The sequence below is a fragment of the Aedes albopictus genome, chromosome 1 (genome assembly GCF_035046485.1).
Source record: "Aedes albopictus strain Foshan chromosome 1, AalbF5, whole genome shotgun sequence".
NCBI classification, from domain to species: domain Eukaryota; kingdom Metazoa; phylum Arthropoda; class Insecta; order Diptera; family Culicidae; genus Aedes; species Aedes albopictus.
In genome coordinates this window covers 76225145-76238961 of record NC_085136.1, presented here as the reverse complement: position 1 = coordinate 76238961, position 13817 = coordinate 76225145, and the positions used below count along the sequence as shown (strand labels likewise).

Genomic DNA, 13817 nt, shown 5'->3' with positions numbered 1-13817 from the left:
AAGTTCCCTATAATCCCAAACTATGATTTACTGGTGAATTCAGCTGCGACCGTTTGCGACCAGATTGGTGGTAGTCACTTAAGTGTCATACCTTCAATATATTCAAAAACTAACAAATACTTCATGCATTGCATTGCAGGAAACACTTTTTCTCAACTTTTACCATCACATTATATGTGTTTCACTATTCTTGAGCAGTTTTGACTACCATGGACCGCCCAAATTAATATTAGTACTTCCAAATCAAATGTCAATTTCTTGATTTTGCTTTGGCTGACCAAGCCATGTGGGAAATTACACTGTTGAAAATGCTTTGACATCCATGTGCACAACAGAACACGTGCTCGATGAACAAATTGAGATTTGAAATTATGAAAAGAAATCCACGTACTCCGGTGAGACTCGAACTCACGACTCCCAATTCGCTAGACGGGCGCTTCTATTCCTTCAAGCTACGGAGTCACTTGACTATCTCCGTCGCCAGCAGGCCTAGAACTGAACTCGATTCCACAATCGCACATGGTTATCTTCTTTTCACAATCCAAACCCCCTTCGGATGGGATTAGATGAACATCTAACACATTGTCTGTTGTGCACATGTATGTCAAAGCGAGAGAGGAAGTTATTTTTAATTGTCGAGAGCTTCGGGCACTGCCTCCCAATCACTTATTGGTATGGCAATTAGTGTGCAGTCGGACTCTCGACGGGTCGGTCCTCGGCCGACCGAATACGGTAAGGGTGACCGTAGCACCTTACAAATGTCAATTTCTTGATTTTGCTTTGGCTGACCAAGCCATGTGGGAAATTACACTGTTGGTTTGGATTGTGAAAAGAAGATAACCATGTGCGATTGTGGAATCGAGTTCAGTTCTAGGCCTGCTGGCGACGGAGATAGTCAAGTGACTCCGTAGCTTGAAGGAATAGAAGCGCCCGTCTAGCGAATTGGGAGTCGTGAGTTCGAGTCTCACCGGAGTACGTGGATTTCTTTTCATAATTTCAAATCTCAATTTGTTCATCGAGCACGTGTTCTGTTGTGCACATGGATGTCAAAGCATTTTCAACAGTGTAATTTCCCACATGGCTTGGTCAGCCAAAGCAAAATCAAGAAATTGACATTTGTAAGGTGCTACGGTCACCCTTACCGTATTCGGTCGGCCGAGGACCGACCCGTCGAGAGTCCGACTGCACACTAATTGCCATACCAATAAGTGATTGGGAGGCAGTGCCCGAAGCTCTCGACAATTAAAAATAACTTCCTCTCTCGCTTTGACATACATGTGCACAACAGACAATGTGTTAGATGTTCATCTAATCCCATCCGAAGGGGGTTTGGATTGTGAAAAGAAGATAACCATGTGCGATTGTGGAATCGAGTTCAGTTCTAGGCCTGCTGGCGACGGAGATAGTCAAGTGACTCCGTAGCTTGAAGGAATAGAAGCGCCCGTCTAGCGAATTGGGAGTCGTGAGTTCGAGTCTCACCGGAGTACGTGGATTTCTTTTCATAATTTCAAATCTCAATTTGTTCATCGAGCACGTGTTCTGTTGTGCACATGGATGTCAAAGCATTTTCAACAGTGTAACTTCCAAATCAGTTGGTATCCGAAACTGCAAAATAATGAATTTCGGCTCCGTAAAGCCAAAAACTCGATTGAGCCCATTTTTAATAAACAATAATTTAGCGATTTCATCAAAAAACTCATATTTAAAAAATAATATTTATGACCGCCCTTATATGGGATTGGAACCAGTGTGCACCGCCTGGCTGTGGTTTTATGGGCAGCAAGCTATAGTATGTCATCTGCAAAAAAGGATTTACGGATTGAAGCAGGCAGCTCACCACATCTTGAATAAAAAGTTCAATGTCATTCTCCAGAGACTTGAATTCAAGCCTTAGGAAAACGATTCGTGCCTATATTCGAAACGCAACAGTGACGAGGCGATGTCATACACTGCCGTGTACGTTGACGATTTGGTAGTTGCCTGCATTTCGGGGAAGGAGCATGAAGCCATCGTGACTGGGTTGAAGCAAAAAGGGTACTTCGGTATTTAAAAGGAGTCATCGATCATGAGCTGATTGTAGCACATAATCCGCCAGAGCTCCAAATTTCGTGGATGCTGATTAGGATGGGATGCCCAAGATTAAAAGTAAACATCTGGCATAGTAAAATCCGATATACAGCTATGGCTGAATGTTGCAAGGAACTGAATTGGATTCTATGAAAAAATTCTTTGTTAAAAATCCTGAAAAAAATCGCGAGAAATTCCGGAACGAATCGTTGGAGAAAATCATGAAGGAACCATTGAAGAAATTCTCGGAGCGAATCCTGAATGAAGCTCCGGTGAAACTTGTAGATGGAATTTGGAACGATTTCTTTTGAGTCTTGAAAAAAAACTACTGGAGTAACCTCTGAAGGATGCCCTGGAAAAATTTCTAGAGAAATATTTCGAGGTATCTCTAGACTAAAAAAATTCTTGCTGGAATTCCTGGAGAAATCCCAAAAAAAAAACGGAAAAAACCTAGGTGGAGAGATCACTGGAGAAATTGAAGATGGAATCCCTATAGATATTTCTGGTAGAAACTTTTAATAAATTTAAAAACCAACTCTTGGAGGAATTTCTGGACCAAGTTCAGATGAAATACATTGAGAAATTTCTAGGAGAATCCTTGCAGTCATTTCTGAAACAATCTTTGGGGAAATGTCTGGGGCAATTCTTTATTTAATTCATAAATAAATTGCAGGTGGAATGCCCGGAGTAAATATTGGAGTTATTTGTAAAGAAAACTTTGGAACAATATATGGAGTAATATCTTGAATATTTCCTGCAGTAAAATCTAAATCTGAATCTTCATATCGTTGGAGAAATCCCACGAGGGATACTAGGAGGAACTCTTAGAGGAATGCCTGGAAGAGCAAAATTCTGGTTGATTTTACGAAGTTATTCCTAGAAAGGATTCATAAGAATTCTGAAGAAATCGCTGCACGAAACTCTGGGTGAATTTCTGAACTAATTCCTAGAAATATCACCGAAGAAGTATTTTGAAATATTTCTGAAGGCATCCTTGGAGGAACTTCTTGGCAGAATCTCTGGTGCAATTTAAATTTCGGGGGGAATGTATGGAGAAATCCTTGGAATTATCTGTGGACAATTCCTTGACGAATATCTTGAGGATCTTGGAGAAATTCTTGACAGTATCATGAAGAATTCATTCAGGGATTTATCAAGGAATGCCCACAAGAGTTTCTTTAGCGATTCCTATGGAATTGGTTTTTAGAAATTTCTCTGGAATTTCTTCAAGTAATCCTCCAGGGATTCTTCCAGGAGTTCTTCCTATGATTCGTCTTGAAATTTTGTGCAGTAATCTTCTTTAAATATCTTCACAGATTTCTCCAGGAGTTAATTCATGTAATTTTTTTTCAGAATTCCTTTAAGAATTATTCCAGAAATTGTATTGGGAACTCTTTCGGAAATTCCTTCACAAACTCCTTCAAACTCCTTTCGGAGATTCCACCTAAAATTAATTTCTCCAAGGATTTCTATAGATTTTTTTCCAGGAATTGCTCTAAGCGTTTCTCCGCAAATTCTTCTAGAGTTTCTCCTAGGATTCCTTCTGAAAATCCCTTCGGGAATTTGTTCAATGGATCTTTCAGGGAATCCTCTAGGAATTGCTTTAGGGATTCCTCCAAAAGATATCACCCAACTACTCCAAGGATTCATGGAGCAAATTGTAGCGAAATTCCTAGAGACATATGCACCCAAGCAATTCGAAGTCCAATACGATCAGTGGAGGTTTTCACAAGCGTAACCAAACCAAAATAATTTAATTATGGATTTATTTCGGTTACGATATGCGACAGCTCAAGACCCCAATGATTTGGAAGTATAGTGTCTTTGAAAAAGTTGTTAGGTAGATCAAGGTCTTACAGATGATGAGCTACGAAGTTCGTAATTCGTTCACTAGATGGAGCTGTAAAATTTTTAAAACCCCATATCTCAAAATCTTGATAAAGAAGGATGGTGTCTTCGACGAAGTTGTTCAGTTGACATAGACTTACAAATAACGAGGCACTTGTTTCGAAATTCTGCCAACATGCTAAAAGTATCTTTTTATACATGTAACTCTATGACACACTGATCAGCTTCGCTAAAGACACCATCTTTCCAAGTTATAAGGATTCTGGGATATGGATATGAGATTTTAATCATTAACTAGTGCCACTTAGTGGAAGAATTACGAACTTTGCAGCACATTATATTGTAGACCTTGACTTACTCAACAACTATACCGAAGTCACTATCCCTCCCTCCCCCACGACGAATGATCTTATGAGAGTCTCGACTAGAGGCAGCTAAGGAAGGACATATACATTTCGGAAAAATCCTGAACTGTACTGGCAATTGCACCCACCCTGACATCCACAGCATGCTGTTGCTGACTAGCTATGTATTGAATGGCTATGCTGTAAAAGCGATTCGAAACATTTCAAACCAGTCAATGTTACATATTTTTGTTTGTGGTAAGGTAAAGAGTATAGTGAAGAGCAAAGTATAGTAAAGAGAAAATTAAAATGTAAGAAATATAGTAAATTCAATAGAAGCAAAGAATACAATAGAGAATAAACTGAAAAGTAAAAAATCAAATGTAGAGTAAAACAAGAAGAAATTAGCAGAGTAAAGAATAAAGTAAGAAATACGATAAAATGTAAGTTCAATTGTCTAAATATTTTTTCTAAATCGTCCAGAGAAGTAAATGCTTTTCAACATTTGGATAGAATAAACATTCCCATTAAACCCATAAACGAAACACCGTTTGTTGGTGGTGTGGATGCACTTGCCTAGTTTTCAGCACAGCAGGGCGCAATTGCACTCCCCAATTGCAGTATGCACACAAACACTATAATTCTCTCGCTCTTCCGTTCTTCTCGCAAAACTCTATGGGCGAATCGGAACCGTAAAAGTTCTCTTCTCGCGCACCACCGACTGACGAACGGAAGGACGACCGCGGGACGCACGGTATGTAATCTAGAGGTATCTAGAGGTTCTCTCACTCTCGTTGTTGTCACTGCACTATTTAACCCCAGCCAGAATCGTCACTCGGTACCATCCACCCCCTTTCGTAGATATGCGGGACGACAGAACGCGGCATCAACGATGCATGCCGTTACACATTGACAGTGCACCGAAAAATTAAAACAGAAACCTGCGACGTAGATCAGGTCACACACGTTTGCTCTAAAGAGAAAAGTCTCTTCTCCGGTGGTGGATCGAAGTAAGAGCTAGAAGTTCCTTGCGTTCAACGACGGAGGGGTTGATTCAGTTGACCTTGCAGTAGCAACCGGGAACCAACGACAACGATGATGATGCTAGTCCGATTAGGTCATCCCCACCGCAGTAGTGGCCAGTTGGCGGCGTCATCGTTGACACTAGAATGGGGCTGGCATTAAGCATTGGGAGCAGCGTCTTCATCACTGCTGTTCTTGGTCGAAGTGGTGCACTGTGGAAAAGGAAGAAAACAAAACAGTCCTAGGGTTAGAATTCATCGTGAAAAGCAGTATCATCTCGCTGTTTGATGAGATGATGTAGGAAAATAGAGTGAGTGGGCGGGGTGGGAAAAACGAATATCGATTTTCCCGTTGCTGCTGGCTCTCATAATGCTTCTGTGTTTTCATTTTGGTTTATTCATAAGCTGGCGAGGATCTGTGCGTATATTCAAGAGAGAGTACAGTTTGATTGCGATAACCGATCAGTATGCAAGTTACAAGTTAAATTTTGAGATGTTCTATGGATCGGCTTTCCAAACAATCTGAAACCTGGTTGTATAATTCAGCTTGATTGGAATGGGATTTGAAGCCAACTTTGAGTTTAACAGGTTAAAAAAATGACGAAGAGAACAAAAGTGCCGAAAATGCATAACTTGGCTCTGTTATGCCTAATAACGCCTGAGCCTCTAAGCAAACTGTCTTGGATCATGTACACTAACAAAGGAATAAAATAGTTCATAAGACTCTAGGCAGTCATTACCCCCCGGAGCGAGTCAGCCATAAAAAACATGTGATGACAACCCATTTTAACATGGCGACCGTGAATAAATGTCTGAAACTATTTTTTGACGAAATTATAACAAATTCTTCAAGGAAATATTCACTCAAAGTTTTCCTGGGCTGAAAATCTCGTTAATAAAGACAATAATAATAATAATAATAATAATAATAATCAACTCAATTAAAAAAAAAAAAGTATGCAAGTGAAAGTTTTGACAGAAATTGTTTAATCGACTATGCTGAACGTCTGTGAGCGGTAATAGCGACACTACGGTATTACATATACGCAACGCACAGACGTACATAAAACAGGTCGGAGTGAAAAACGCAAAATGCGAATATTGCCAGGCGAAGAAGATTGAGAATTCGTGAGGGTAGTGCGAAAGGAAATTTTGGGCCACCGTAGAAAAGCGTTTACTGCCTGTTGGGTGGGAAGCGGGGAAATGCGAAGAAGACCGAATGAGAGCGTAAGCGACGAAATATTTGTAAACAGACAGTGGGTAGAAGAGAAGGGATGGATCTATGTACTGCGTGTGTATTACAAACTGCTTGTTGGCAGAAGAAAACAGAAGTAGCTGATGCTGCTTGGTATACAGTAGACGTTCGATAACTGAAATATGTTTATGTTTCACTTAGCGAACGAAAATCCGATAACTGCAACGTCTGACAGTGTCAACAGACCACCAACTGACGTTAAATGAACGTGAGCTTCATCCGACTGTTCATTTGGGCTAACATGGCGCACCATTTTGACATTTAGCGATGTGATAACTGCAAATTTGTTGCACTTACCGAACTTGCAATTAAACCGTTCGCATCAGTCGAACGTCTACTGTATTTCTATATACAGTAGGCGTTCGGTCGCTTTTTAACTGAAAGTCCGGTAAGTGCAACAAATTTGTAGTTATCGCACGGCTATCTGTCAAAACGGTGCGCCAAGTTAGCCCAAATGAACAATCGAATGGATTTTTCGTTCATTTAACGTCAATTGATGATTTGTTGACGCCCATCTGATATTGCAGTTATCGAATTTTGTTCGCTAACCGAAACGTAAACATGTTGCAGTTATCGAACGTCTACTGTATTGATACTTACGTATACCAAAAAGTGCGGGCTCTAATTTGCCATTCACTTGATCTTTTGTTGTTTGTTGTGCATTAAGAACAATAACGATTAGTAGACACAAGTGTGATGGCCAATCCAATCATCAGGAAATATATTTGGAATGATTTTGAATTTGAATTGTTAGACAGGAAAATACATATCTGATGCAGGGATGTTTACGATCACCTGGCAATCGTTTGACTCATTTGTCCATAACTCAGTTCAGAAACCTAATATTGAATTCGGCACCTACATTTCAAAAGGGCGTAACTGCATTTCAAAACAGTACCTTCTTTTGAAGCTGTGGATCGTATTTCATATTTCACATGAAATCCATCCCCACTATCAGAAAGAGGGGGATTTTAGCTTTCTTTTAGTGCTTATAGATTGTCCAAAAGATTGAACATACTATCCACAGCTTTGAGAGAAGGCACTATTTCAAAAAGCAGTTACGCCCTTTTGAAATGTTGGTGCCGAATTGTGGTGTTCGGCAAAGTTGTAGATTAGTGTTTTTCCTACAATTATCACCAAGGACGTCATATTCTAACTTTGATATATACGGCGCTAGAGCGCTAGTACAACCTACTCATACTAAACGATTGAAAAATCCGATCGTTTAGTATGAGTAGCTGGTACTAACACTTTTACGACGTAAATATTAGAGTTAGAATATGACGTCCTTGGTGATAATTGTAGGAAAAACAGTAATCTACAACTTTGCCGAACATCACATTCCAATATAGGGCTTCTGAACTGAGTTGTGAGCAAATGAGTCAAACGATTGCCAAGTGATCGAAAACATCCTTGCTGATGAAACAATTGAGAATTTCTAGAAATTATTTTTCCAAAAAAGCTGTAAAGATATTGATTTAAGATTTTTCGACAGGAACTGGATGTTATTGCGTTGAAACGGCGCTAAAATTGTACAAAAAAGGAATGACCCAGATTAATTGACAAATGAAAATGCAAATTGTAACAAGGACAAGAACGATAGGGGGCATCCATTAAGTACGTCACGCTTAGTGGGGGAGGGGGGAGGGTCGTTGTGAAAGTGTGGCAAGCAATGTATTACGATAGGAAAAACCAGTACGAAGGGGGAGGTGGGAATGAAAATTTCCAATTTTAGCGTGATATACTTAATGGATGCTCCTAGACAACTTTTCCCTTGAAAAAGGTCAAAACCCATGGCCGAAACGTCGGTTAGAATAAAATAAATCGTCAGTAAATCAAGACTGGGATAGCCGTTTCAACGCAATAGCTGTAAAGATAGTTATTATTGTTTTATGCAGAGATCTGAGATGCAAAATCAAAACATCATTTTCAGGGAAGCAATGATGACCATAATGTCATGACCGATCCTGTGCTGAATCAGTCAAAATGAATCGAGAAACAGAAGAAACTGTTAAGTGTTGATGAACAGTAATGCTCATTTAAGTCCAGAGAACCTTTCCTCGGTACCAAGATTTGACATTAATCGAGAATTCAGGGGATCCATCGTAAACTCCTTTAGTAGTTCCATCAAAGAAACCTCCAGGAGTCCCTCTCAGCTCTTTCAAAAATTTCTTTTGAGGTTCTCTCAAGAATTTCTCCCGGAGTTCCTCCAGGCATTTTTAAGTTTCGCAGAAATTTCTCCAATAGTTCTTTCAATAATTTCTTCAGAATTTCTTTGGAAGATTCCCCATGAGTTCTTCTGGAATTGCCTAGAGAGTTTCATCGAGAATTCCTGTAGGAGTTCCTTCAAAAATTTCTCCAGGTGTTTTATTGGGAATTCTTCCGGGAGCTCCATTGACATCTCCTACAAGTGATCCATAGAGAACTTCTCCAAGAGTTCCATCGCCCCATCGGTAATTCCTCCAATAGTTCCAACGAGTTTCATTAGGAACTCTTTCAGAAGTTTCTTGGAGAATTTCTTCAAAGGTTTTTTCATAAATGACTTCAGAAGTTTCTTAAAAATTCGCCAGGAGCTCTTTTGGCGATACCTGTAAAAGTTCCTTTTGAAATATCTCCAGATGATCCATTGAAATTTCCTCCATGAGTTCCATCTGAAGTTTCTGCAGAAGTTCCATCGGGAAATTCTGCTACAGTTCTTTCGGAAACTATTCCAGGATTTCCACAGGAGATTCTTCCAGGAAACACATCATCAATTCCTCTAAGATTTTTTCCAAAACTTTTTTTTTTCTAAAATTCGATGTGGAACTCCACAGAGTATTTCTTCAGGAGTTTTTTTTGGGAATTATTTCAGAAGTTTGAAACTATCTGCGTGGGTTCTTTCAGAGATTTGTTCAGGAGTTTGCTTAAGATTTTCTTGAGGAGTTCCTTCAACAATTACTCTAGATGTTTCTTTGAAATTATCTTGGTATTTCTTCGGGGTTTCATCAAGAGTTCTTTTGAAAATCTCACCATGAGTTTCATAGGTATTTCCTTCAGGAGTTTCATCGAGAATTTCCTTCGTGAATTCTTCCATGAGTTTTGTTCTTAGAATTCTTCTAGAAGTTCTTCCAATAGTCTCTCCAAGAGCTGTATTGGGGATTCCTCCTGAAGTTCCACTGTGAATCTCTTCAGGAATTCCACTAGAATTTCTATTGGAGATTTTCCCGAAGAATACTAATTAGGATACTTCCAGGTGTTCCCACGATAATTGCTCAAGAGTTTTATCGCGTGTTCTTCAAGGACTTCCTTCATGAATTCCTCAAGGAATCTTTTCGAAAATAAATTCAGGAGTTTCATAGGAAAGTGGTAACACCTACACACCATTGGCCTGTCTTGTAGGAATGTTATTATGCTCTTCCTCAGGAATTGTATTTTGAATGCCTTCAGGAGTTTCTTCGAGAATTTCTACAGGATTTCCACTGGCAGTTCCACGAAGAGTTTTATTGAAATTTTCTCTACGAGTTCCTCCGGGAATTCCAGAAGACTATTTGGAATATCTTCATGAGTTCCATTGGGAATTTCCACAGGAGTCGCATTGGCAATATCTCCAGGTTTTTTTTATTAGAAATTCATCAAGGAATTCCATTGGAAATTTCTCCAGGTTTATTTTCGCTGTTTGATTCCGACTGTTCTTGGTGTATTTTCAAGTTTTTTTTTGGCTTTTCAGTCAGATTATGATATCAAAATCAACCTTATGTTCTCTTACATTTCGATCCGTATCGGATATTTCTGGATCCTTGGGAAAGATCCGATACGGATCGAAACGCCGGTGTTAGAGAACATAATGTTGTTTTTGATCTCACAATCGGACTGGAAAGCCAAAAAAAAAATCCTAAAAATCTCCAGGCATAGCATTGGCGATTGTTTCAAGAAATTTATTAGGAATCCCTCCAGCAGTTACATTGGAAATTTCCTCTAGAGTTGAATTTCGAATAACTTCAGGAGTTCAATTGGAAATTTCTATAGGACTTCTTCGGGAATTTCTCCTGGAGTTCCTTTGAAAATATTTCCATAAGCTCCAACGAGAATTGTCTTTAGGTGCTCCAATTTCATTTTCTCCAGTTGTTTAATTGAGAACTTCTCCGGGAGATCCACTGAGAATTTCCCTTGGAATTATGTTCAAGAACTTTTATCTGGAATTCTTGAAGGAGTTCAATCGTGAATTCCTCCTAGAGTTCCATTATTAGGAATTCCTCCAGGTGTTCATTCAGAAATTTCTTAAACAGTTTCGCTGGATGATTGCACCAGACAAATATGTATATTTGTGATTCTTCTCTATCAATTTCGTAAATATTTCCTCTAATAATTTCTGTTTGAACTCATTCGACCATTTCTTCAAGGTTTACTCATGAATCTCTTTATAATTGTTCTTGTAGTTCGTTTGGGAAATCTTCCTGCAAATGTTTTAGACATTTCCCCGGAAGTTTCCTTAAAAACTCCTACGAATGTCTTCGGGAATTCCTCCGCCAATTTGTGTAGGATTCTATCCACAAATTCAATTGAAATTTCTTCCAAAATTCTAAAAGAAACTTGCAGAAGATCAAGATGAATTTGTCGAAGTAGTTTCAAAGACACTTACCTAAGATTTTTTTTTACAAAATTGCCATATAAAATTTTAGGAGAAATTTTCAAAAGAATCGTAGGACCAATTTAACAATAAATTGACAGAGGAAATTTTGTAGAACCTTTAGGACGAGGAGTTCTGAAGGCATAAGCGGAGGAAGATCCAAAAAAATCACGAGAGAAAAAAAAGCCAAAGAACTTTCATAATAAATTCTTAGAAGAATTTCTGAAATGATTGTCGGAATGATTTCTACAAAAAAAAATTACAGAAGAATTTCAGAAATAATAGCTTGAGGAATTCCTGAAGCAATTGTGGGAGGAATTCCTAAAGAAATTGTTGAAAAAAATTTCTAAGGTATTTGACTAAGCAATACCAGAAGAAAATGCAGTGGAATTCTCAAGAAAATTGTCGAAGAAATTCCTAAAAGGATTGCCGGAGAAAATCCTCAAAAGACTGAATTTCATGAGGATTTCTTGGATAAATTTCTGGAGGAATTTCTTTGAGAATTTGTTGGATGAATACTTACAGAAATTTCTGGGTGAATTTCAAAAGTAACTGTGGGAAATCCTGGAGAAACTAACAGAGAAATTCCACGAAGAATTGCCAGTGCAAAAACTCTCGATGAACTTTCTGAATTTCTGAAGAAAACTCTAACATATATTGCTGGAAAAATATCCGAAAACTTTGCCAGAGAAATTTCCCAAGTATTTGCCATTTTTTGTTTTTTTTTCTACTTTTCAATGATTTGCTCCGGTAATAATTTGAGAATTTTTTCTTGTAGCGTATATCGAAAATACATCGCAAATTCCTTCTGGTGCAGTCTGGTGAATTTTACAAAAGTTTCTTCAGGAATTCCTCCGATAGTTTTGTTATGGAACTTCTTCGGCAGTTACTTCAGGAACTCCTTCAAAATATCATTCAGAATTTCTCCGGAAAATTGTATGGGAATTCCGATGGCAATTTCTTGCAAAGTTGATTAAGCAAATTCCATCTGATATTTCGTTAGGAAGTCCTTCCGTATTTATTCCCGAATATCTTCGGATTTTTTTGAGAAATCTTGGCCATTTGCCATAGCTTCCTCCGGCAACATTTCAAGAAGTTTGAGAACCGTGAGAAATGCCTTCAGGAATTCTTCTGTTTTTTTTATGAATTCCTCCAGAAATATAATTGGGAACTTCTTCGGCAGCTTTTCAAATTTTATAGATGTTTAATTCTCTTAATCCTCAAGATGTTCTCGAAGAAATTTCTAAAAGAACACCTGAAGGAATTCCTAAAAGCCTAAAAGAACACCTGAAGAACCCTAAAGAAATAACCGCAGAAATTACCGAAGAAACTGCCGAAAGGATTTATATAAGGACTGTTCATTTTATAAAGAGGACAACTTTGCAAGGCTATAAAAAGAAAACGCGTAGTTCAAATTTGAGCAGCCTTGGTTAGTTGTTCAGTACATTATATTCATAAGCGTAACTAGGTCATGGCTCTAGGGGGGGCCAAGGCCATGTCGATGTAGATTTTTTATACTAAAATGATACTTTTCGCCTGAATTGCGTGATTTTTTTTCCAAAATGGATTATTATGGAGGGGGCCAGGCCCCCCCTGGCCACCCCCATTTACGCCAATGATTATATTAGCAGATAATAACCATAAATAAATTGGGTTAAAATTATTGAACTTCATAGAAATGTGGCAAAGTGTTTCGAGAGATCAATTTTTCAATTCCCAAAAACTAAAGATAAACACAAAATTTCTGTAAAACATCGCTGTATCGTTTTTAATTGCATAAAAGTGTTTGCCATTCTGCAGCAGTTTGAGTGATACATATTCTGGCAAAATATAAACCTATAAACCTAATCGGAATAATGGTTGTTGAGATATTAAAGTTACAAGTTGGACTCGATTTTCAGAATAAAATTTATTTGTTAAACAAAAATGTATAAAAATATTAAATTTTGAATGTTTTCAATGAATCTAGTTGAAAGTACTAATAATGCAATTTCAAATGCAGAAAACCGCTTCTTGATAGCATTGTTGGCTTGGTTACTGTGCTTCATGGCAGTTACCGGAGATAAAACCGCTTCGTTCTTTGAAGGTTCTTCTAAATAACGATGTATTCTATTGCAAATACAACTTAACAATGATGTCGAAAATAAAAATTAACATGTAGTTATTTTCAAATAAGGTATATAATCACATAGGGTCAGACCTTGCTGAAAATAAATAATAATAAGCTTCTCTAGAATCAAAAACTTGCATTTATGGAGCAAAAAGTATGCAATTTTTCATTATGGCCATCATTAAGTATTAAATTTATGATGAAGAATGTACTTTAAAGCATATTTCTCTTCGGTATCATTTAGAATGCGATTCTCTTCTATACTGGACAAATTTTGAACTGATTCCGTAGTGTTATTGCATCACTGGACTTAAATAAGTATTTTTTATCAATTTCATTGATAACAAGGCAACTCACTATATCAAGCTGTATAATGCTTGGTGCATTATTACTGACCAACTATTACACTCTACCTTTAGAAGAATAGTATTAGATCCCAACACATTGAAAAGTTCATGAAAATTTTAAAGTTATGTATGTGGAAAGTTGTGTAGAATTTTGAGAAATGGGGTTTTATTGAGTTTTAACGAAAACCGCTTCAGTTCCATAACTAAGGACAATTTGT

General features: G+C 38.0%; 1 protein-coding gene across 1 annotated transcript in view; it reads right to left on the bottom strand.

Moving 5' to 3' along the window:
• The window catches only part of LOC134285016 (homeobox protein 5-like), a 231767-nt gene that overhangs the window by 24176 nt on the left and 193774 nt on the right, over positions 1 to 13817 (bottom strand). Inside the window, exon 3 of the mRNA XM_062844875.1 lies at positions 4836 to 5494. The gene's annotated coding sequence lies outside the window, so the exon portion shown is untranslated. The remainder of the gene's footprint in view (positions 1 to 4835; positions 5495 to 13817) is intronic.